Below are 22,151 nucleotides of genomic sequence, written 5' to 3' on the forward strand. Positions count from 1 at the left end.
TCAAACATACTTTTGCAACAGAAAATGAAGCATTCATTATCGTTTGTCACATGCTAGGCATGGTGTGAAATGCTTTACCTGACTATTTCTTTTAATAATTACAACCCTGAGTTTGGGGTAAATATTATTATTGACCTTTTAAAAAAAAAAAAACGATGAATAAAGAAAGCCTCAAAGGAGTTAAGTAGGGACTTCCCTGTTGGCACACTGGTTAAGAATCTGCCTGCCAGTGCAGAGGACACAGGTTTGAGCCCTGGTCTGGAAAGTGTGCCACGACTACTGAGCCTGAGCTCTAGAGCCCGCGAGCCACAACTACTGAAGCCCACGCGCCTAGAGGCCGTGCTCCGCAACAAAAGAAGCCAACGCAATGAGAAGCCCGGGAACCGCAACGAAAAGTAGCCCCTGCTTGCCGCAACTAGAGAAAGCCCACGGGCAGCAACAAAGACCCATCACAGCCTAAATAAATAAATAAATAAATAAATTCATTTAAAAAAAGGAGTTAAGTAATTTGCTTGATGTATTATAACACAGCTAGGAAGTTGCAGAGCTGTGAGCAAACCAAGTATTATTTGACTTCAGAGCCTTGATTTTATCCTATACTCTTCAACAGCAAGCAGAACAAAAACTGTAATACTTCAGTCAGCTATCATATTAGTAAACATTTAAGTAAAGGATAATATTCAATGCTGGTGAGATTAAAAGGGTGCTCCCAGACATTGTGAGTGGGAGTGTAAACTGAAACAGCCTATTTAGAAACAATTTGGTGCTGTGATTCAACCTAAAAAAATGTTCGTACTCTGTATCTGAGATTTTATCTGAATGAAATAATCTGAAATAGAGCAAAAGTTTTGTTCATAGGCTGTATGTCACAATATTATTTATAAGATGCAAAAATAAAGATTATGGAAACTAAATGTCTTAAAAGTAGCCATAAATACTTTGTAGCATTTTAGATAACAATTTAAAAAGTATAGTATGAAGTGAAAAAAAACCCCACAAGTTATGAAACTAACCATGTAGTATGATCACATCTATGTTAAAAAAAAAAAAAAAAACTATGAAGTGTTAGAAAAAAGGAAAAATTGATAGCCAGAGTTGTCTCAGGATAATGTTTCTATGGGCACCCCTCCCCCGCCCCTTATTCTATTCTTCAGTATTTTCTGTATTACTTTTGCAGTAGAAAAAAAAAAATAAGGCTTAATTGAAAATTTTCTTTCTCAGTTTAATTCCAACACTTCAGATTTTAAGTGGTAAAATCACATTTGCTAAAACTACTTTTTTTTAGAAAACATCTGATGAACAATCTATTGCTAAGTCTTCCATGCTAGAATCCTGCTCTACCCCACCACAATATATTGGCTAATTCTGAATTCTGGGATTCCAATGATTAGTTATAAAGCATTTGTCTCACTAGCACATATAAGTCTTTCTTAAAAATGAAGAAAATTCATTTTTGCAAGTATGGTTTATAAATGGAAGGTGTTTTGTTTTTTTTTTTATCTGGAACTAACATTGAGTTCCAGGCCTTTACTAATTTGAACAACACTTGGTCATCGCCCTCTAGATTCAGTAATACAAAAGGCAAACAAACAATGCTGTGTAATATGCACCATAATAAAGATAAACCCATTATTGTCAAGGAGACAGAAGAGAGGGTAATTAACTCTGCCTAGAGAAGAGAAAGATAAGCAGAGAAGGGGAGAGTAAAGGAATGAGTAGAAGTTCCCTAAGAGAAGTGAGGGGAAAGGCAATTAGCTTGGGAGACACAGTGGAAAGATGGCATTGATGTTTAGACATAAGAATATTTACAACCAGAGACTTCAGAAAGGTAAGTTGAGGTCCGTTCGGGAAGTTCAGAATTTGTCCTTCATCCTTGAGGAAATAGGAGTCCATAACAGGTGTTATTTTTTTGTTTGTTTGTTTTTAGTTTGTTTGTTGGCCACGCCATGCAGCTTGTGGGATCTTTGTTCCTGGACTAGGGATCGAACCTGGGCCCTTGGCAGTGAAAGCACAGAGTCCTAACCACTGGACCACCAGGGAATTCCCATAATAGATATTAAGAAGAGGAATAATGTGACCCGATTTATGTTAGCAAAGTAACTGGCAGCCGTGTGGATTGCTTGGGAGAGAGGTTCCATGACAGTGAAAGTGGATGTTGAGATTCTGAGGGATGCCTTATGTAGACAGTTTTGCCTCTAACACAAGAGGATGAGGGTCTGAACTTGGGAGGTTTGTGAGGATGAAAAAGAGGAAATAGAATCTTTCAAAAGATTTGAGAAGTAAGAGAAAACTAGAAGTGAAAATGTTTTCAGGGTTTCTGATGGGTACCATTAAGATAAATGCGGATTGTAAAAACAGTAGAACTGAGAGATGAAGATAATTAGGCAGGTTAGGAAGATGCTGACTTTTAAGTGTCTACAGGCACTCTAGGACTCAGTAACTGGAAATATATGAACTATAAGTACAGCAAATGAGACATCCAATAAATACTTGTTAGAGAAATGAACATAGATAACACGATAAAATAGGCCTTTCATTTCCCACTATTTCTTTGGAAAATATAGTTTCGTTCCAGCCAAGGATTTTACTACAGTTTAGAATTAAATTAATCTGGAGCACCATAACATACTAAAATATTTTTCCATCAAAAAGTTTTATTCACAGGACTTCCCTGGTGGCGCAGTGGTTAAGAATCCTCGTGCCAAGGCAGGGGACATGGGTTTCCCTGGTCCAGGGAGATCCCACATGCCTTGGAGCAACTAAGCCCGTATGCCACAACTACTGAGCCTGCTCTGTAGAGCCTGCGAGCCACAACTACTGAGCCCACGTGCCACAACTACTGAAGCATGTGTGCCTAGAGCCCATGCTCCACAACAAGAGAAGCCACCTCAATGAGAAGCCCGCACACTGCAAGGAAGAGTAGCCCCCGCTCACCACAACTGGAGAAAGCCCACGTGCAGCAGCAAAGACTGAACACAGCCAAATTAATTAATTAAGTAAGTAAGTAATTGAAAATTTTATTCACTATTTTTAAAAAGCTACAACAATGTAAAATCACTATTTTTAAAACCTATACATAGAAAAAATACAAATAAGAATCTTCTGTTGTAAACTGTGATATTTCATACTATTCACACTATCTTACATATTTAAGTACATATTCACAATGTGTTCACCAATATAACAGACTTCAGTAAAAACAGGCAAAGTAAATAAAACTATCTTATCATCTGCTTTGTATGCCTAGTAAGCCATACAAATTTAACTGCTGATATAAGCTATAAAATTTCAGTACAGTCAATAGAGGTTTGATGTCCAATGTACCTAAACTAAGAGTCAAGAAACCACAGGTGGATTCCTACCTTTATTCTCTCCCTATCTAAGATTAAATTACATAGGTACATAATTCATAATGTGATCACAGATATGAGCATATAGTCTTCAACAAAGACAAGGTAAAAGTTATTGCTTAATCCTCTCTGCTTAGGTAATAAAGCCAATTTAGTTCATGATAAACAGCAGTAACATTTCAGAGGTAAGTAATAAATGGAGTGGAAACGGTCCAAGTGAGGAAATCTATAACCTTGGCTTTATTCCCAATTCCTACCAACTAGTTGCTAAGTGACCTTGAAAGAGCCAATGGACTAGTCTGTAATTTACTTGCAAACAATGTTAAAAGAGGGAGAATGTTACATACACCTTTTGGGCCTGTCCCAGAGATTGTTTTAAGGCATTGTAGATTTTCAGAACTAGACAAGGAGCTCAAAAAGCACTAAATCCCCTCCCCGGTATGACTGTGACATGGCCATCCATTCCATCAGCAGTGGCTTCCTGCCACTGACTATGTGAGACTCTAGGAACATCTTTTTCTTTTTTTCTTTTTTTTTTTTTTAATGGACTCAGTTTTCTCATCTACTAAATAAGGGAGCTGGATTAGACAGACCATCTGTAAGCTTTCTTCAAGCTCTAAAATCCTTCAGTTCTGACTGTGATTCACATATAAAATATTTGATTCTCATACATAACAATGAGTAATTTCTAGAATTCATTATGTATTCTACAACATAAAGCATTTACATGGAGGATCACTTACCATGATATTTCACAATTTTTGACTCAAATATCTATTAGTTTATGACCCATTAAGCTTTGTACATTGTTAGACTTTCCTTGCCTCATTACAGAGCTATAAATAAATAAATGATAAATATTCGCCCTGAACTTAGCATTGAGTATTCTAGGCAGCTGTTTTCTAGTTTATAACACAGTAGTTTTATTTTAATTTAAACCTATACAACAGTGTTATTTACTGTCAAGGAAAGGTACCCAGCACTTCACGAAGTGTCAAGATTTAAACTTTTCTGTGATAGTTTTCAAATATAACCACAAATTATTTGATACCCATCAAGAGATGGGGCCTAATTTCCCTTCCCAGGAATGTGGGCTGGACTTAGTGACTTGCTTCTAACAAAAGAATAAAGTGGAATTGATGGCATGTGACTTCCAAGACTACATCATAAAAGGCACTGCAGCTTCCTTCTGGCTGGTTCTCTGTGGGATCACTTGCTTTGGGGCAAACCAGACACCATGTCATGAGGACACTCAAGCAGCCTTATGGAGAGGCCCATGTGGTGAGAAATGGAGCCTCCTGCCAGGATCCCGTGAGGAAGTAAGGGCTTCTGCTTACAGCCCTGTGAGTGAGCCACTGTGGGAGCATATGAATCTTCGAGCCCCAGTCAAGGCATCAGATGACTGTAGCTACTACCAACATTCTGAATGCCACCACCTGAGAGACCCTGAGCAAGAACCACCAGCTAAGCTGCTTCTGAGTCTCTGACCCACAGAAATTGTGAGATAATGTCTGTTGTTTTAAGTCACTGAAGTTTGGGATAATTTTTTTGATGTAACAACTGATAACTAATACATTTACCTATAAGGAATTTCTACTCTAATTAGGCCACTCCTTATTTTCAAAAAATGATTGAATTACATAACACAATCACACAATTTTACAGTAGAACTGGACAGGACTTTAAAGTTTGCCTCTTATTTTGCAGAAACAGAAATTAAGATCTACAGAGTTTGTCTTGCTCAAGTCTGGTGTGCTTCCATTATTCCCTGTCTCAGCTAGAAATGCAGGAGCCATCCTAACAGTTTCCTTCACCTCCTCATACCCAGCCTGTTACTATTTAATCCTGTTGCTTTTACCTCCTCTTGTGTCTGTCCACCTTTTTATATCTATCCCACTCCCAACCGGGTCACACAACAGTTATCTCTTCTGGACTCCAGCAGTAGCCCCCTAACTGGTCTTCTCACGTCTACTTGTGCCTCCTACAATTAGTTCTCAGTACTGAATCCAGAGTTAATTTGTTGAAAAAAATATGATTATCTCACTTCTTCCCATCTCCCTGCCCCTCCCTACCCCACACTCATTTGTTGATTCCTATTGCCGGTCATTGGTTTGCATTGGTTTCTCTGAGCTCAAGCCACTCTGGCCTATAATTCCTAGAATATGCCTGATGTCCCACCCAGGGTACTGGGACTTTGCATACGCAGTTCCTTCTGCCCCATTCACCTAGTTGACACCTAACCATCTTTTAGATGTCCATCACAATCAAGCCTGTACTGACCACCCTACTACCCTGGTCCAATCTCCACGTAACTTTTCTTCACAGTGTTTAATAGCAGGTACATTGTTAACACATAGATTTTTTTTCAAAACTGACGTCTGTCCTCTTAAACTACCAGTCTAAAAATGCAGATACAATGTCAATTTCTTTTTACTCTTGTATCCTAGCACTTAGCACGATGTCCAGAACATTATAAGGTGGCCAAGAAATATTTGTTGAATGAATGAATGAAATCACTCAAGAAGTTAGTGTGGGACTAAAATCCAGGTTTCCTGACTCCAATTTTAATGTTATTTACAACACCTGCTGCTCTCAATTTGATGTATTCAACTCTAAGTACCAATACAACATATTTATTAAGTGCAAAGAAAATCATTGACATTCTTCAAATATTGTTTTTGGCAACACTAGTGGTATGCAATATCTAGGCATAGTTACTGTATTATAATGACAAAGCTCTCATGTAGGCTTATTTACTTTGTGACTTTGCCACTTATTTCCTGAAATACAACTGTGATGGTTAATTTTATGTGTTAACTTGAAGTCTAGACAGCTGGGAAAAATTGTTTCTAGGTGTGTCTCTGAGCGTGTTTCTGGAAGAGGTTAACATTAGATTGGATAGACTGAGTGAAGAGATCTGCCCCCACCAATGTGGGTGAATCATCCAATCCATTGGGGGTCCAAATAGAACAAAAAGGTGAGAGAAGGGTGAACTCTCTCTCTCTCTCTCTCTCTCTCTCTCTTTCTTTTCTTTTTTTTTTTAGCTGGAGGTGCATCTTCTCCTGCTCTTGGATGTCAGAGCTCCTGGTTCTCAGGCCTTTAGATTCTGGGACTTTTGCCAGCAGTCCCCTGGTCCCCAGGCCTTCAGACTCAGACCATATTACAACACTGGGTTTCCTGGCTCTCCAGGTGGCAGATCGTGGGAATTCTTCATCTCCATAATCACACGTGAGCCAATTCCTATTAAAAAAAAAAAAAACCTCCTCTTATACATATCTCTATATATCCTATTGGTTCTCTTTCTCTGAGAACGTTGAGTGAGCGATACAACAACCATTACTTAAAATAACTAAAACACAACTTGTACTATAAATTGCTTTACACAATATGAGATTTATTAAGTTAGTAATTGAATGTATGAATACTTTTTTTACACAAGAAGCTAACATACAATATAAGTGTAATGATTACAGAAAAGTTGGAGGGACTGTCTGAATCAGAGTTGGCTATTGCTGATAAATATCTAGCTGTTATGATAACTATGTGTGAAGAAAAGGGACAAACTCTAGGCCCTCTGCAAATCCACTTAAGTCCTTGATCTAGTCCAATTATTAGTCTCTGGAGTTCTTTTCAAGTCACTGGGTTGTGCTTCTGTTCCCTTCCTCAAGACTCCTTCTATAGGCATTGTAGTGACCTGATTCCAAAAGAGGGTGCCTAGGGTGGCACTGAAGCATTGAGGTAGTGACCACTCGGCGCTCTGACCGACTCTCAGTTGTAGGGTAAACATGATGGCTTCCAGGGTGCAGGTACAGGGCATTATGTAATTTCTTCATGGGAAACATAACAGAATGACATTCCCAACTAGTGAAGGACCTTTGGTTCAAAAGTATGGTGTAAGTAATTTGGAATTTGAAAAATATCCCCCACCCCACCGCGTGGAAATGATTTTGAAGGGTGGTTCAATTCTGAGGCTAGTCTGCAGAAGCTTATTAAAACATAATGTAGCTGGACCCAGAGTAATGTGCAACCAACTGAGGTTTGTAATCATGTTTCCATTGGAATGTATATTGGAGTTTCAACCTGAGATGGAAAAAACATGTCCCTTTTTTGACAGATTGAAATTCATTCATTCATTTATTTAATCTGTCGCTCAATCACTGAACAAACATTTATTGAGCATTGGCTATGCTGCAGGCTCTGTTCTAGGTGCTGGGAACCCAAGATTAACAAGACTACTTTGCCCCCAAGAAAGTCAGTCTACTGGAAGTGGTAATGTCAAAGCAGAAAATTACAAAATAATTTGAAAATTACTCTAGCTAAGCCCTCTTCCCAGTCTTATATATTCATTTACTGCTTAACATCTCTACTTGGTACTCAGGAATCTCTCAAACTCAACATGCCCAGAGCTGAACCCATCATCTTCTTCATTAAACTTCCCTTTCCCCTTTCCCTTCCCCCTCCTCCTCCCTCTTTTCCTCTTCCTCCTTCTGTATATGTTCATCTCAATTTCCGAAACCATCTTCCGATGAGACATGCCTGAGAATAATCCTGAATTCATTCAACCCCCACATTCCATCAGTCATCAAGTCTTACTAACATTATCTCTTAGAGAGTCTTCTAACCCACTCCTCCTCTCTAACTGCTACCTACCACTGTCTGAATCCAGGATACTGGCAAGCCTCCCAACTAAAATCCCAGACTAGGGTTCTTTCTCAAACATATCCTTCATAGAGTGCTATTTCTTAGGTTTTCTAACTGGAGAGCTTAGCACATGGCCTGACCCACAGTAAGTACTATAGTAATTAATGCCATATATTCAAGCAGATGAGAAGCATTGACAGGCCAGGTTTCTGAATGGGTAATATTTTATTTGTTTTATGTTAGTCTGGAATGTCAACATTCTGGTAACTCAAAGGTGATCAGGTCACTGGATATCTGGCTTATATAATCTAAATTTGTGAGAGGTAGTATAATGTAACGGTAAAAATTTTGGCCTTTGAATCCAGTGCTGCCATGTAAGGAATATAAAATGACACTTGATGCTATCTTTTCTTCCTTTTTCTTTTTTTTATTCCAAAGAAAGTCAATTTTCTACTGGACCAGTTGGGATTAAGCTCAGCAGAAACTGACTAAAAGCCCCAAATAACAGTGGTTTTGAAAAGATAGAAACTTCTCTCTTAAAATGATATCCAGGTAGGCATTCTAAAGCTGATGTGTGGTGTCTGCCCAATCACCAGGAGCCCCAACCCCAGCCTTGTTATCTTCATGCTCCATCATCTTCAACATATGGCTTCCAACTCATGGCAAAAGACGGCTGCCCCAGCTCCAGCCATCGTATTTACATTAAAGCCACTCCCATTCTTTTAAAGGCATTTTCCAAAGTGTATGTGTGTGTGCATCTTATTAGATCTTATTATATACATTACATATTATAATGTAATATATGTTATTATTATTATATTTATATATAAATAATAATATTCATTAGTCAGAACTTAGTCATATGACCAAGTATAGCTGCAAGAGAAGTTGCATATTACAGGGTTTACTCTGGGCAACCATGTATTTAGCTACACATTAAAAATACTATCTTATATAAAGGAAGTAACAATGGATATGATAAGTGTCTTAACATGGGTTCCCCAGAAAGCAGAGGCTGAGACAAAGTGAATGGGCTCCCATTTACCATGGAAGACAAAGTCGGGAGAGGAGTGAAAAGAGGGTGAGTGAAGCAGGGAAGGAGGGAGAGCCAATGTCAGAGTCCTTATTGTATTGGCCATCACTTTGTATCAAGCACAACTAACCCCTTGATCTTATATGGTAGCCCTCAGAGAGGAGTGTGACTGACCACATCTCAGAACAGTCTGTCCAGGTGAGAAAGAAGGAGAAATTCAACCTCCGGTTCCTATCTCCTGTCATCTGAGATTCACCCCATCAGGTATTAACCTCCTTGCAATTCCAGCTGTTTGCCTGGGTGCTGTATGGGTCCCACGACATCTCATGCTTCAGCATCAATAGTGGAGCTTCAGCAAGAGAGTCAGTAGGCGTGTGCATGGGCATGAGGGGAGTCACTATCACACGGCATCTGCATGGAGTCAGAGTACATGCAGAGCTGGTACTGCAGCAAGAACTGGGGTCAAACAAGAAGTCGAAACCCTGGAGACAAGTGAGGCTGACAGATCTCAAGGGGCATCTGATGCAACAAACATCCAACAGTCTCTCTGCTGCACTATTTTAAATTGGGGTTAACCTCTCACTGTCAAAGCCTGTAAGTCCCTGGTACATATGCCCAAAAATGAGATACTTATACAACTGAATTTGTAACAACAGTAACATTTAGCAACCACCTGCTGTAGACCAGGTAGTCTGCTAAGAGGTTTGTATGTACTATTTCATTGAATCCTCACAACAAACCCAGATGGAAAGTATTATTCTTTTTCTTTTATATTTTTTTTTGCTCTTAATTTTCTATATGAGGAAATGAATGGACATATTAACATAGCTAGTAATTGGTGGGGCCAGGATTTATATTCAGGAAATCACCCAAGGTTTATTTGGGTGATTTCCTGAGGCAGGTCATTAATAATGAGAAAGTTGCAAAATCGGTGTGGGATTAAAAGAAGATATTTTCAGGAAAGGAAACTTTATGATCTTAAAACACATGTCAGTATCTGATAGAAAAACAAAAAACTAATGATTTTTTCTTCTGTGCTGTAGAGTACATCCATCTATTCCTACCCAGAAACTAGCAGTGCCTTTGGTAGCAAAAGTTCCCTGCTAGTGATAATTCCTGAGGACATGTCTCCTTGCCAGGCCTGGCCGTTTATTCATCCTTTTCTCCCAGATGATCCAAGTCTGACCCTAGCTTTCTTCTGGCATCACCCCTCATTCCCCAGCCTGAATTTTCTTCCCTCTTTGACTCTGAAAACAATATCATTGTTTATTTCCTCCCTTCCTTGTCTATATGCCAGCAAATGACTCAGAAGAGTGTTTCTAAGGAGTTTTACAGCTTTCAAAAGAAGAAAAGCATTTGGGGGGGAGGTGGTTAAAATAGCATCACAGAGAAATTTCAAACTTATAAGCAGCCTTAAAACTTGATAGTTATACTACTCACTCATTTTTCCTTAGAAGGTAAACCTAACTAGGTCAGACTGTCTAAGGTTTCTTCTCTTTTCTGGCCCAACATTTTGGTAAAAATTGGATCTAGACACTCCAGTTCCTTGATCTCTTATCTCCCCTCAGCACTGGAGCCTCTGAGGCCTCCTTCCTTGGCTAAGGAAGACATCATTTTTCCACTCAACCAAATCTCCTCTATAAATCTGTATGGAAAAGAACAGAAATGCTGAGGAAGGGATGAGGTTGACAAAGGCTCAAGTGTGATTTATTTAAACTTCAAAGAAAATTCAGACTGCTCATCTTCACATTCCTCTCTTCTTTCTTCACACAGAAAATCATCTAGGGCTATTCTGAGCAGAACATCCAAACCCAAGGTGTCAATCTCCTTTCTTGTTGTTATATTCTCCACCTATTTTCTTGACTCCGAGATAACAATCATTTGTTCATCCAGCAAACTTTTGTAAAGAACCTGCAAAACACCAAACACCATGAAAGGCAGCAGGGGTAAGTTACTTGCACCTATCATTTCAATACTGCCTTTCATCATTTCAACACATTTTTATAACATACTGCAATTTCTAATGAATATACACATTATTTACTTTTAAATCACATTTTAGTAATTTCTCTAAGCAAGTTTCTGTAGACCTCATTCATAGTATATTTATTCATTCTTTGGCCTCAAATAGTATAACTTTTTGTCTGCTTCTTTACCATTTTTCTTTCCGAATACCCCACCAAAAACTGACACGGGAGCCATGGACCTTGGCCCAGCCTGGATTCTCTCTGTACTGCTTGCCCACCAGCACCACAGACTGAGCCTGCACCATTTGCTGAGTGCTGGACCAGCAAGGACAATCACTTGGGTGAAGGTCAGAGCTGTCAAAGACCCAAAAGACTCAGCATTCTATAGGATGCACAAAAATGAAAACGCCCGAGCACTCGATCTTTGTCTTAGTTTTCTTCCTGATATAACACAGTTTAAGAAAAAAACAGGAAATATATCTAGATTGTAGATCCTAGAATGACTCTTCATGGCTTTACCTATTCATAGTCTATATTCATATTCATAGTCCATAAAATTTATACTTGAGGGCTTCCCTGGTGGCGCAGTGGTTGAGAGTCCGCCTGCCGATGCAGGGGACACGGGTTCGTGCCCCGGTCCAGGAGGATCCCACATGCCGCGGAGCGGCTGGGTGCGTGAGCCATGGCCACTGAGCCTGCGCGTCCGGAGCCTGTGCTCCACAGCGGGAGAGGCCACAACGGTGAGAGGCCCACGTACCGCAAAAAAAAATTAATAAATAAAATTTATACTTGATATCTATAGCTTAGTAATTGTTACTTCTCGCCAAGTGACAATTCTCTGCTGGAAAATAATAAAACATTAAGAAAAAAATAAATTTATCATTTCACAAATTATGCCTTAAATTTTTACTTGTTTGTGTATCCGAATCAGAAACTATAGATATATGAGTTACAATGCAATGCAGTGTTGATGAATTTGACACTACTTGTCTCATAAATGTAATGCTTTGGTTTTTACTTTTCTGCAAAACTGACTCATGTCTTTTAAGTAGGATGTCATATCAAAATAATAATTTCCTTGAAGGAATTTCCTTGTTTCCTTAGACAATGGGTAGGGGGTGGATAGTGTTAAAATTTAAAAGCTCTGTAAGATTCAGTACTTTGGAGAATGTTGTAAGATCAGCTCTTTCATATACTTTTATATACTTCCAGTGGGATGTGAGTTGGTACAATATTCCTGAAAAACATTTTGGCACCATGGGTCAGGAGTCCTAAAAATATTCATGCACTTTGATCATTAATCCATTTCTAAGAATCTATACTTAAAAATAAGGACGAGGCTTAACACACACACATACAAAGATGTTCAACACAGCATTATATAAATAAGTGCAAATTTGAGAACAACCTAAATGTCCCTATGCAAGAAAAGTTAAATAAGTCATGGTATATCATACAATGTAACATTTATTATACAATAGAAAAATTGCATTTTTGGAAATTATATAATTACATGTAAAATGCTTTTAATATAATGTTAAATTAAATTCAAGATACAAAACATTATGTATAACATAATCCCAATTTTTTAAAAATTATTTTCATATATGCATGAAAAAGTCTGAAAACAAAATAACAGCTGTTATTCCTGAGTGGTCAGAAATATATTTACTATATTTTTCTATTTCCCACATTTTCTAAAGTAACTTTTAGTAATAAAATGTTATTAAACCATGTTTAGACACTTAAATATTACTTTAGCTTAACTATGTAAATATAACAAAGACTATAAGTATGAATTTTGAAATGTTGGGTCAAGCACATGCGCTTGGATTGCTAACACTACATAATTCACAAACAAAGGGGTAAAAAGAGCAATGTTTACAAAGCATTTTCCCCCCAGCTTTATTGAGCTATACTTTCTGTACAATAAATTGCACACATTTAATGTATAAAATTTGATGAGTTTTGACATATTGAGCCTCACAATCCATCATCATCACCACAGTCCAGATAATGAATACATACCATCCCAAAAGTTTCATGTGCCCTTTTTTCCATCCATTCCTCTCTCTTCCCAACCCAGACCCAGGCAACCACTGAATCAGATCTTTGTTGCTATAGATTAGTTTGCATTTCCTAGAAGTTTATATAAATGGAATCATTCAGTGTGTGTTTTTTTTGGTCGCGTTTCTTTCACCTTAGAATAATTATTTTGAGACTTATTGATGCCATTGCATGTATCAATGGTTTGTTGCTTTTCATTATTGAATAGTATTTCATTGTATGGATGTATTGTAATTTGTTTTTCCATTCAATTGTTGATGAGCATTTGAGTTGTTTCCAGTTTGGAGCTGTTACAGATAAAGCTGCCATAAACATTTGTATATAAGTTTTATATGGAATATATTTTCATTTCTCTTGAGTAAATACCCAGGAGTGGAATGACTGGGTCAAATTGTAGGTATATGTATATAACTTTTTAAGAAACTGCCAAACTAGTCTCAAAGTGGTGGCACCACTTCACATTTCCACCAGCAGTGTATGAGAATTCCAGTTGCTTTATATTTTCACCAACATTTGATATTGTCAGTCTTTTTAATTTTAGCCATTTTAGTGGATATGTAGTGATACTGCATTGTGATTTTAATTTGTATTTCTCTAATGACTCATGATGAGCTTTTCATGTTCTCATAACTCATATATTTTCTATGCTAAAGTGTCTGTTCAATTATTTTGCCCATTTTTAACAAAGGTTTCCATTTGATTGGTTTATGAGGTATTTTAAAATTCTAAAGTCCCATGCATGATAAAAGTTTTGCAACGATTTTCTCCCAGTCTGTGGCCTGCTGTTTCATTTTCATAGCAGTGTCTAAAGACCAAAAGCTTTTGATTTTGAAGAAGTCCATTTACTAATTTTTTTCTTTTCCGGTTCATGCTTTTTGTGTCATATTTAAGAGTTCTTTAATAAACTAAATGTCATTAAGATTTTTCTCCTGTTTTCTTCTAGAACTATTATAGTTTTAACATTTATATTTAAGTCTGTAACACATTTCAAGTTAATTTTTGCACATGATGTGAAGTAGGTTTTGAGGTTCATTTTAGGGGTTATTTTTTTAGTACTATTTATTGAAAAGATTTTCCCTTCCTCATTAAATTGCCTTGGTACCTTTGTGGAAAACCAGTTGAATCTATTCCTGGACTCTCTCTTTCATTACATTGATCTAAATGTCTGTTTTATGACAATTCCTCACAATTTTGATTGCTGTAGATTTACAGTAATTTTGAAACCAGGTAGTGTATATCTATTAACTTTATCCTTTGTTTTTAAAATTGTTTTGACTATTCCAGGTGTGTTGCATTTTCATACAGAATTTAGAATCAGTTTATGAATTACTGTAGAAAAAATAATGCTGATATTTTGATTGGAATTTCACTGAATCTACAGATCAATTTGGGAAGAATTGATATTTTAACAGTCTTCCAGTTTAGGAATGCACTGCACATCTCCATTAATTTGAGTCTCAGAAATGTTTTATAGTTTTCAATGTATAGGTCTTAACATGTTTGGTCAAATTTATTCCTAAATATTTTTTGGTGCTATTATAAATGGTATTGATTTTATAAATTTCTTTTTTTTCAAAGTAAATTTATTTATTTCTTGCTGCAGTGGGTCTGTGTTGCTGCACGCAGGCTTCCTATAGTTGCGGTGAGCCGGGGCTACTCTTCGTTGCAGTGCGTGGGCTTCTCATTGCAGTGGCTTGTCTTGTTGCAGAGCACGGGCTCTAGGTGCACAGGCTTCAGTAGTTGTGGCACGCTGGCTCAGTAGTTGTGGCTCACAGGCTCTAGAGCACAGGTCAGTAGTTGTGGTGCCTAGGCTTAGTTGCTCCGAGGCATGTGGGATCTTCCCAGACCAGGGCTCGAACCTGTGTCCCCTGCATTGGCAGGCAGATTCTTAACCACTGCACCACCAGGGAAGCCCACTTTTATAAATTTCAAGATGAGATTGTTCTTCACTAGAATGTAGAAATATAATTGATTTTTATATTGGTCTTGTATCTTACAATATTACTACATTCAATAATCAGTTCTGGTGGCTTTTTTGTAATTCTGTAGGATTTCCTATAGGTGATCGTGTTTCCTGCAAATAAAAACAGCTTTACTTCTTCCTTTCCAATCAATGTGCCTTTTATTTCTTGTTTTGGCTTTATTGCACAGCCAAAGACCTTCAGTACAATCTTGAATAGAAGTAGTAATAACAGATATCCTTGCCTCACTCCCAATGTTAGGGGAAAAGCATTCAATATTTACTATTAAGTATGATGTTAGCTGTAGGTTTTTCATAGTTGCCCTTTATAAGATTGAGGAAGTTCCTTCCTATTCATATTTTGCTGAGAGTTTTGTTAATGATGTTGGATTTTTAAACATTTTGAGCATTATTTGAACTTTGAGCAATTACTTTAATATTCATTTTAAATTTTGCACCAAATACACCCAAGAGTGAGTCATGTTTAATATTATTTATAAAATTTGCAATGGATTTATAGTATCTCCAATTTACAAAAAGAAGAATTTTCTCATTAATATTAAAAATAAAATTTTTGACTTCTTTATGGCAGCTTTAGTAATAAATAGAATGTTAAGTGATTTGAGGTTGAGGTTTTCTTTTCACAGTCAACAATTTAAATTTTAGTTCCATATGTTGTGACAATGAGGAAAGTTAATTACTCAGCAGTTACTCCAATGTGCTAATAAATACAGATATTTGGTTTCAAAAACACATGTGTGACCTTAGAATTATATGTTGCAGGTGATGCCTGGGTAGCAGTGCTGTCTTTGCTTCACTGTCCTCTTGATTGTGTGGAGACCAGGGTGCAGTATAGGCAAATCGACTCTCCTTACTTATTGCAATGGGGCATCACAAGTCACATATTTTAAGGGATTTAGACTCAGGTAAAGTTAGCCTTGATGTAGACTAAGACAGCCAAGAGAGAACCATTGAAAATAAAATTCCCCAAACATCCAGACTCAAAAAGCTGATACCAAAGTCCCATTGTTTATCATAGGTGCATGATGTACCATTTTATGAAAATATGTAAAGATATTATCATAACTTCTAGACAGATTGTCAGGAAATCCTCTTTTCAAAAAAAGAAAGAAAAGAGCCACACCTAATTTACTATTCTTTGGAAAAATCCATTGGTTTGTATAATAAACACTAAAATAGACTTATTATACACCTGGCTAGGTGCCAAGCCATTCTTCTGTGAACACTGAGATAACGGACCTTCATTGTTCTGTGTGTTATCGCTGCCAGTTCCTGTCAGACTGGTCCTCAGCAGTTACATGGGCTTCTGCCATTTATCAAAAGTCTGAGGCTTAGAAGTCTTTCTCTACTTGTCTGAAACAACAATTCATTTGTTTAACAAACAGACATTTGATAAAATTTGCAAGGTTCACATGTGACTGGTAAACTGTAAACAGAGAAAATGTGTAAAACCATATTGCTTTAGGAAAAATTATAGAATTGGCTACATTTATCTTTGGTAGAGGCATTTTCTCCTTTCTTTGATTTGACAATGATTTGACAATGCATTTTAAATTTCACTAAAGTAAGAACTTTCTATTGTTTAAAGGCAGTCTTATTTGGTAAAACATAAGGTAGCAAACTCCAGCACACAGAGTTAGTGACAGTGTTACAAAATTATATAACCTTAAAGCAAAAAGGGACCTGATTTCATTTAGGAATAAATTTCCATGTTAGCTTTCTTCTTCTAGAGATGAAGATTTCACTGTGTCCTTTGGTCTTCTTTCTGCCATTTAACTTCTATACTACCAGGATCATAATGTTATTTTGCTGAATTTTTTTTCTATTTTAAGCACAAAATCCTCCAGTTCTGCCCTTTTTAGAAATAAGAACTATTTAGTCAATTAGACTCTGAACCTGCTAAACTGCATTTTTACAAATCCCTAAATGTGCGTTTATAAATCAGTGATAACATCAGCTCAGTAATTATCCTATGTAAACTTATAAGTGTGTTTTCTTTTGGTTTGGGTGTGTGAGTATATTGCAGACTAGACTGCAAAGGAGGACAATGAAAATAGGAAGACAAAGACATAAGTCTTGCATTCAGTTCCTAAATTCACTTTGCAAAGCTATTTTTGAAAAGTGAGCATCAGAAATAGAAAGTGAAAAAGAAAAAGTAGGGAATTTCCTGGTAGTCCAGTGGTTAGGACTCTGTACTTCTACTGTAGGGGGCATGGATTTGATCCCTGGTCAGGGAACTAAGATCCTGCATGCCGCATGGCATGGCCAAAAAAAAAAAAAAAAAAAAGTAAAAAAGGAAGTAGGATTGTAAGATATTTATATATTAGTTACAGAAAATGATAATGGGTTTTTGTTAATGTCACATTTTATTTGCTTAGATCCTGCAGAAGAGATTAAGAAAAAAATGTATAAAATTCTAACAAAGGAGGAAAAGGTTTTTGCTTTTAAACTAGGAATAGATTTTTTAAAAGTCTCTCACTCTCTGGGCAATTTTGGAATCGTGAAAGCAGCTGTGTGTCCCTTACAGGGTATCAGGCACTCACTCTCTTTCAGCAAGACACGGTGAGCTGGAAGGCAAGCTGGGGTTGCCTGCACTTTTCCTGGCTTCCTTCAAGTTCTTAAACATACTAAGAGTTCACAGCAATTTTTGTCAATGAGTTACATTTCTCATTTCTAGGGTTGAGCCCTGATGCTCTGCTCAAGACCATAGCCTCCCAGATCCTGTTCCCTGGGAAGGGAGAAGGAAGAAAGGACAGGGCAGAAACGTGCTGGGATCAGGTGAGAGGGTTTAGTTTCATGGTCATTTTTGACCTGAGCAGCTGTGGGGGGTTGCTTTTGAGCTTAGCCACCGTCTATAGATGGGTGCCCACAGATAGGTCACCAAACCTTCCTGTTTTGGTTTTCTCTTGTATTAAAGGCACTAACTTTATTGTGGTCACAACACACACTTATATCAAATCATCCTGTGGTACACCTTAAGCTGACACAATGTCAATTATATCTCAATAAGGCTGGAAAAAGGTAAGTCAGGGCACTGAAGACTACTTATTTCAGAGGAAGTTCTGAGATAAGATGACAGGATTTCCCTGTGAGAGAAGATAAATGCTTTTCTTTAGGATAATAAACATTCCACAATTCCATAGAGGCAATCCTTTATTTGTTCTTCCTGCCCTGACAATGGGAAGTCACAAAGCCTCATTCACCTTTTACCCAAGGTCATGCAAGCACAAACTTCAAGGAAAAGGATAAAGATAAGGTAAAAACCCCTAGGAAGGAGGTAGTAGTATAACCTACTGTTCAGAACTTTTCCACATCCTTCTTCCTTAGTTTTTGCTCCGCCTCAGATTCCCGGGCTCTGCCGCCACTGTATCTGCCTCTGGAGCATTTCCATTATTTATCTTGATTTAGGTATGGGAGATCAGTTTTTCTCTGGGTTCAGCTGGGACTTAGTTGGAATTGGTGGGGGGTGGGGTGGGGCGGTGGCGGGAAGAACTGAAGGAAAAGAAAGCAAATATGAGAGCAGAGAAATGGATAGGTTTACAAATCCCAGATTTTTTATCCTAATCTCACCAAGGTTCAGCTATAGCCTGGTTAGATTGGCACTGTTTGAGGAGCTTACCCAGCTTCAGTTCTTTTTCCTGGCCTCCACGCTGTCTGGCCAGATAGGGTGGAGGCTAGATTGAGCTCCTTGGATTTCTGGCCCAACGTCACTTTGGAACAAACGATCTCTGGTGGAATCTCAGGAAGGATTTTTGGTTCCTCCGGAGCTTGCCTCTGTGTCTGTTCTCTAGGATCAGCTCTCTGGCTGTCTGTTCCAGCTTGGGGCTCAAGTGATTTTCCTTCACACAAATCCCAGAATTTGGGGCTCAGCTTTGTTTCTCTGTCTTTCTAAGTAGAAAAAACATCTTCCTCCCTGATTTGCAAGGATTCTGCCTCTAATCTTCAGGCATTCGGAATCAGCTCCAGCATTCCCGTTCATGTTTACGGCTCTGGCCCTTGGAAATTCTACTTTTGCTCTAATCCCTTCCTTTCTGCTTGGCTTGTCTCAAGTGAGTAGTTAGGGCTAGGTTTACCTTTGGGTGTGATATAGTACAATTTCTTCATTTTACACTAAGTCAATATCTGAGCTTCTCTCATGTAGCTTGGGTGGCCACAGTCCCCTAGACCTTTGTCTTCCTCAAATGATGAGAAGCAGACATCTTCTCTATTTCTGCTTGAAAATATACACATCACTCATGGACCTCACCACTTTGTGGGAGCAAGCTTACTGGATGTGACCCTTTAGTTGTACCATTTAAACATACACACACACACACACACACACACACACACACACACACACACACACACACAGTCCTGCTCACCAGTGAGGAAAGAGGAGTTTTCCCACCTCCAAGATTTTTTTCTGCAAAGGTTTAAAATCCCTGAACAAACAGTTTGGGAGCCCTGGCTATAGTTTTTACACAAAACAACTGAGCTTCTGGAGGCTTACATGGGGGTCAAGCACATAGGCTCTGGAAGCAGGCCATTGGATTTGAATATTAGCTTTGCTACTTACTAGTTAGTTAGCTATTGTCAAATTACTATCCACTTTGTGCCTTAGTTTTCCATCTGGAATATGGAAAGAAATAATAGCAACTACTACTATGGTTATTGCAACCATTACTTAATACCTGTAAAGCATATAGAACAGGGCCTGGTACATCATAAGTACTTGGTAACTGTTAGCCCCCATTATTACCACTGTACAGGTCTCTTGAATAGATAAAATTTTTAAAAAGTAATGGTTGGTATAGTGGTTCTAGCAGTAGGACTTTAACTAAAATTTAGAGATTAGTTAAAGGTAGCTCCAATGAACAAAAATGGACTGTGAGAGAAGATCCTTACTTGAAATGTTGAATAACTGTATTTCAGTTGTAGGTACAGGAACCACCCAACATTTCTGCCACATTTTGTATTTGTGCTAGTATTCTCCTGTCCAGGAAAGTATCCACCAAAGTTATTTCTGTTTATGACTGGTTCTGCAGTTCAACTAGCTCACTACAAACTCAGATTCCATCTAACATGGGGCTGGCCTAGTCCCTTGCTTAGTGTCAACAGGCATGCATATCCAAGGGATTCCAAGAAAACCTGTTACAAAAGACCTAACAGTCCTTCTTATGGGATAGATCAAGTGGTCTCACCCTCTTCCAAAACAAATCCAAATACATCTTTCATCAAAGCCAAAACTCAGATGAGAAGGTTCACTTCCTTAGTATGAATAGATTCTAATGTAATAGCATCAATAACAGTGCTGAGCATGTTCCAATACAAATATACCAACCAAAATGTGAAAAACAGACACTTATCAGCACAGAATCGGCATAATTTCTCATTATAACATCGACTGGGGACTTCCCTGGTGGCACAGTGATTAAGAATCCACCTGCCAATGCAGGGGACACAGGTTCGAGCCCTAGTCTGGGAAGATCCCACATGCCGCAGAGCAACTAAGCCCACACGCCACAACTACTGAACCTGAGCTCTAGAGCCCACCTGCCACAACTACTGAGGCCCACATGACTAGAACCCGTGCTCCGCAACAAGAGAAGCCACCTCAATGAGGAACCTGCGTACCGCAACGAAAAGTAACCCCTCTCGCTGGAACTAGAGAAAGCCCATGTGCAGCAACGAAGACCCAATGTAACCAAAAATAAATATATGTATATATAAAAATATATAAAACAAAAAAACAGCGACTGTACATATGCAAACAAATATGGAGTCATGCTTCCACATGGAAAAGAATGAATATACATATGAGAATTTCTTTGAATCATTTACCCATCACTTCCTTTCTCACTTTTCCCCTTCAGATCTACTATGCTCTTTCCCGGAGCACCAGCACAGAACTTTTGGTTACAAAGATTATAGATTTCTTCCCTCTCAAACCCCCTTATCCACCACTATTTCAAGGAAGGTCATTAGATTAGTCTAAAAGGAATTCCTTTTTAACCTTTCTATTTTTCTTTTTTCCTTCCTTTTAATAAACCTATGGATTTTAGGGTGAAAACATTCAGACTTTCACCATTAAGTATATGTTAGCCATAGGTATTTTATAAATGTTGTTCATCAAATTAAGGAAGTTCCCTTTTAGTCGTAGTTTGTTGGCATTTCTATCATGAAAGGGTGTTGGATTTTGTCAATTGCTTTTTCAGTGTCTAGTGAAATGATTACATAGATTTTGTCCTTTATTCTACTAATATAATGTATTTCATTAATTGACTTTTGAATGTTAAAGCAATTTTACTTGCTTGAGGTAAACTCTACTTGGTTGTGATGCATAATCTTTTCTATACATTGCTGAGTTCTGTTTACTAATATTCTATTAAGAATTTTATGTCTATGTTCATGAGAGATATTAGTCTGTAGTTTTCTTTTCTTGTGATGTATCTTTAGTATCAGGAAAATGCTGCTTCATAATATGGTTTTGGGAAATGTTCCCTCTTCCTCTACTTTATGAGAGTTCCTATAAGACTGATATTATTTCTACTGTAATGTTTGATAGAATCCAACAGGGAAGCCTTCTGGGTCTGTGATTTTCTTTGTGGAAAGGTTCTTAATTAAAATTCCATTTATTTACATGATATAGATCTTCAAATTTTCTATTTCTTCTTGAGACAGTTCAGTTGGCATGAAGTAGTTTGTAGTATTCCTTTTAATTTCTGTTGGGTCTTTCTCACTTTTGATTTAGGTAATTTGTGTCTTCTCTCTCTCTCTTTTTTTTTTAATTTTTTTTATTTAATTTTTTTTTATTTTACAAATTTAATCAGTTATACATATACATATGTTCCCATATCCCCTCCCTTTTGCGTCTCCCTCCCACCCTCCCTATCCCACCCCTCCAGGCAGTCACAAAGAACCGAGCTGATCTCCCTGTGCTATGCGGCTGCTTCCCACTAGCTATCTACCTTATGTTTGGTAGTGTATATATGTCCATGCCGCTCTTTCACTTTGTCACAGCTTACCCTTCCCCCTCCCCATATCCTCAAGTCCATGCTCTAGTAGGTCTGTGTCTTTATTCCTGTCTTACTCCTATGTTCTTGATGACATTTTTTTTCTTAAATTCCATA

The sequence above is a fragment of the Mesoplodon densirostris genome, chromosome 7, assembly GCF_025265405.1.
Source record: "Mesoplodon densirostris isolate mMesDen1 chromosome 7, mMesDen1 primary haplotype, whole genome shotgun sequence".
NCBI lineage: Eukaryota > Metazoa > Chordata > Mammalia > Artiodactyla > Ziphiidae > Mesoplodon > Mesoplodon densirostris.